This window comes from Gorilla gorilla, chromosome 6 (genome assembly GCF_029281585.2).
Source record: "Gorilla gorilla gorilla isolate KB3781 chromosome 6, NHGRI_mGorGor1-v2.1_pri, whole genome shotgun sequence".
Classification (NCBI taxonomy): Eukaryota; Metazoa; Chordata; class Mammalia; order Primates; family Hominidae; genus Gorilla; species Gorilla gorilla.
The window spans coordinates 53,831,582-53,836,427 of NC_073230.2; the positions used below are offsets into that span (position 1 = coordinate 53,831,582).

The 4,846-nt window shown below is 39.0% G+C and overlaps 1 pseudogene; it reads right to left on the minus strand.

Moving 5' to 3' along the window:
• Nucleotides 1-367: 367 nt before the first annotated feature.
• LOC101130397 (tetratricopeptide repeat protein 4-like) lies at nt 368-1,432 on the minus strand (annotated as a pseudogene).
• Between the last annotated feature and the right edge of the window lie 3,414 nt (nt 1,433-4,846).

Here is a 4,846-nt window from a genome sequence, read left to right on the forward strand (position 1 = left end):
AGTCAGGTCAGTTGCTGTGGTAACTGCAGCAGATGGTCCCTTTAGAGATGGAGTCCAGGGATGTCATGGCCAAGGCACAGAGTTTTATATCAACTGAAGAAAGTGAAGACCAGCCAGAGAGGCTGCAGTTCAGGGAATCCAGAGGCTCCTCCCCTACCATGATACTGGGAAGGTCTATCCCCAGGGTGACAGAAATAAGGCACTGGACTGATTCAGGCATGCTAGGTTCCCAGCAGGGGAGGGTGAGGGAGGAGATCCAGGGGGCCTGGCTCAGTCATCTTATCTGGTGCACCTTTCTCCCCCCAGAGATAATTCTTTCAAAAAAGTTTGGATCCTACACAGACCAAAAATGCTGGTGTCAGGGCTTTTACAAAGTGCCTGTGGTGCTGTAGATCCTGCAGCAAGGTGCTCTTGGCAGGCCCCCAGTACAGTTCTGCCCTGTCCTCATCCTCAGTGTAGACCTCCAATTATCAGGGCAATATTTTTGCTCTAGGTCCCAAGAGGGTGTTTCACCAAACATCACCATTAGATGATCAATAAACCTGGAGTCCTCATGAAAAGCAGAGATGAAGTCCGATTGGGCATACTCTGGGTACAGAAAGAGCACAGGCCAGCTCAGCCTGCCCTGGTCATCTAGACTCAGTCTGGCTCCATGGGGGTTCTCAGAGCTGAGTCCATCCAGGAAAAGCTCACCTAGACCTTCTGAGGCTGAAACTTCATCCTCACAGGCAGCTTCAGAGAGCCTGATATTCCTAGCCTTGATATCCTGGAGTAAAACTTCATTCTGATTCCTCTCCTTTTCTTTCAAGTTGGCTTTCCTCACATCCCTCTGTTCAATTAGCTTCAGCTTGTCTACTTTAGCCCTCATTTCCAGAAGCTTCTTCTCTTTGGCATCTATCTGCAGTCCCTCATCACATCAGTTCACAGCCTTGGCAAAGTGTTTCAGTTCCAGATGGCATAAGGCACCTCTTATTATTGCTTTGAGGTAGCACGGTTTTAACTTTTTGGCAGCTGTCACATCACTGAGAGCAGAATGAAAATTGCCCAGATAGTATTGTGCTGCTGCCCGGTTGGTATAAAGGACAGCATTCAAATCAGGATTTGCACATTTCTTCTTTAATCCTTCAGTGTAGGAAATTACAGCTTTCTTGTAGTCTTTTTCTTTAAAATAATCATTGCCCTCATCTTTATAGGTCTTGGCCTGTTCTGGAGAATGCTCCTCATCAAAAATAATTGACTGGAGACAAGCCAAGTCAGGATTCTCCCTGGGATCAATTTCTGATGGCACTTTCTTCATAAACAGGGGGACCTTTTCAAATTCCTCTTCCCACTGGTCCTCATGAAAGCCGCCACGGTAAGGCTGGCTCTGGAACTTTTCCAGGAACGAGTCCATGGCATCGTCTGAGGTGGGGTCCTGCTCAGGTTACTCCATAACTGATGCCCTGCCCTCCAGCCCAGGTCCCGGCACCGTGAAGTGTAGAAAATACTCTACAATGAATAAAAATAAAATACAATATTCAAGATTTATGAATGCAATAAAAGCAGTGGTCAGAAGGAACATTTAAGCTCTAAACACATTAAAAAAGAAGAATGATATTAATAGAAAATCTAATTGTATATCTTACATAACTAGAAAATGAAAAGCAGTCTAAAGCCAAAGCATGAAGGAGGTAGGAAATAATGATCAGAGGAAACATAAATGACATAGAGAATAGAAAAACAAGAGAGAGTGTCAATGAACCTAAAATTTGGTTCTTTAAAAAGATTACCAGATTTGACAAACCTTTAGCTATACTAATAATAGAAGACTAAAATAAATAAAAATGAAATCATAGACATTATAACTGATACCACAGAAATACAAAGGATCAAAAGAAACTACTAATGAACAATTATATGCCAACAAATTGGATTACCTACAGGAAATTGATAAATTCCTACAACATACAACCTACCAACACTGAATCATGAAGAAATAGACAATCTAAACAGACCAATAGTGAGTAAAGAGATTGAGTCTGTAATCAAAAATCTTACAAAAAAGAAAAGCTCAGTATCAGACAGCTTCACTGATGAGTTCTATCAGTCCTTTAATGAAAATTTATACCAATCATTGCCAAACTCTTTCATAAAATTGAAAAGATGAAAATAGTTCATAATTCATTGTATGAGGCTGGCATTACGTAGATACAAAGCCAGACAAAGACATTACAAGATTGTCTCTTTTAAGTATAGATGCAAAGCCTCTCGATAAAATCCTATCAAACTGAATACAGCAGCATATTAAAGGGATCATACTCCATGACAAATGGGATTTATCTCAGTAATGCAAGAGTGGTTCAACGTATGAAAATCACTCAATATAAGAAACCACATGAATAGAATGAAGGGAGAAAAAAGACCCCAAAATATATGAACATTTCAGTTGATGCAGAGGAATCATTTGATAAAGTTTGACATTCTTTTAAAACACTCAGTAAATGAAGAATAAAAGATATCTTCCATAACATGATAAAGGCGATATATGAAAAACCCACAGCTAACATCACACCGAATATTGAAAGACTCGAAGCTTTCCCTTAACAATGGGAACGAGAGCAGGATTCCTACTATCGCTATTTTTACTCAATATAGTAGTAGAAATTCTAGCCAGAGCAATTAGAGAAGTCAAATAAATGAAAATCTTACAAATTGAAAAGAGAGAAGTTCTCCATTCACAGATGACCTGGTCTTATGTGTAGAAAGCTCTAAGGATTTAATAACAAAACTATTAGAGCTAATAAATGAATTAAGAAAAGTTGTAGGACACAAAACCAATAAACAAATATCAGTTGTGTTTCTATACACTAGAAATAAGCAATATGACAAGGAAGTTTTTTAAAACTATCTTTTTATAGTAGCATCTGAAAGAATAGATATTTAGGAATTTAATCGGAAATTAAAGACATGTACTGAAAACTACAAAACATTGCTGAAATAAAGAAGGCATAAATCAATGGAATGTGTTCATGGTGTAAGATTTAATATTGTTAAGGTGATAATGCTACTCGATTTGCTTAGCTAATCAAAGCAATCTACAGATTGAATCCAACAATTTTTTTTTTCTTGTGGAAATAGAAAACCCATTCTAAAGTTCATATGAAATCTTAAGGGACCTTGCATAGCCAAAACAATCTTGAAAAGAATAAATGTGGACAATTCACATTTCCTGATTTCAAAACTTATCACAAAGATACAGTAATCAAAACAGTGAGGTACTTGTATAAAGACAGACATACAGACCAATAGATTTGAATAGATATTCCAGAAGTAAACTCTCACATACACAGACAATTGATTTTTGACAAGGGCACAAAAGCCATTCAATGGGGAAAAGGACAATCTTTTCAACAAATGGTGCTGGGAAAACTGTATCCACATGTAAAAAAATGAAGTCAAACCTTTTCCTCAAATTATATACAGAAATTCACCAAAAATGAATAAAATACTTAAATATAAGAACTAAAACTATAAAACTCTTAGAGGAAAACATACAACTAAATCTTCATGATATTAATTTCTTAGATATGACACCAAAAGGATGAGGAATAACAAAAATAGATAAACTGAAGTGTAGAAAGCAAAGTGATAATGGAAGATGAGAGTGGAGTGATGTGACCAGGAGCCAAGGAATGCCATGGCCTCTAGATGTGGGGAGTTAAGGGACCAATTTTCCCTGGAAACTCATGAAGGAACTTGCCATGCTGACACCTTGATTATAGCCCTTTAAGATACATTTTGGACTGTTGATCTCCAGGATTGTAAGATAATACATTCGTGTTGATTTAAGCCACTGAATATGTGGTGATTTGTTACAGCAGCAATAGTAAACTGATACACAATCTCAATGAAAGTAGGGATTTCTGTCTTCCCACACCCTGCTCACTTCACTAGAGAATTTATAGCACTTAGTGTATTCTTCGATAAATATTTGTTGAGTAAGATGAATGAAGCCAGACTTTAGAGTCAGATTACACTTGGTTGGTTAACTGTTGTGAGGAAAGCAGTTGAAAGTTCTCTTGGCCTTGCTTCTACTTGCACTGTTAAGCACTGTCATCAATGAAGGGGTTGCTGTGGGTTTCAAGAGAAAAGAAAAGGTGTGAGAATCTCCCAGGTACAGTGGGAGCTCATCTGGACTAGGGAAATAAAATAGGATTGCTTGGTTATTGCTCACTTGGTCACTAATATAACATGAATTGAGACAGTATGGTTGTATATTTTTCTCCAGTTAAGGTTATGGGGAGGCATGGCCTAGGGGAAGTTACTTATTTTGCAAGGGTGATTTGATAGAGGCAGCAAGTCAGGTAGCTGGGGTGTTTGCAAGGGCATGATCATAATGGTGTACCATGCAATTTAAGCAGGGGCAGGTGGAAATAAGGACTTGATGTGATATGTTCAGATCCATGAATAAGACATCATAACAGGAGTCACAGTATTGTCAGACTAGAAGTACTGGAGGAAGGGAGCTGGACATTTGAAAGAGATGGGAGGGTGGAATGTTTGAGATTGAGTGAATGGAGGTGCTGTGTTCATTTGGTCATGCTAAGGTCTTGGGGTGGCCATGGGAGGGGTGGGTGGCTGAGGTGGGGCAGAGGACAGACTCATCTGGAGATGATGCAATAAATGAAGGGGAAAGCTAGGCCCTGCAAGGAGCTCTCTTGTGTGTATTAAAATCATCAAAAACTGTGGCAGGAGTGATTGCAGAGATCCTAGTGACCCATGATCAAGGAATGAAGAGGAAGACCAGCAGTCTAGAGATTACTGCACATGTGGGGTGGGAAGAGGGCGGTAACAGATGACAATCATT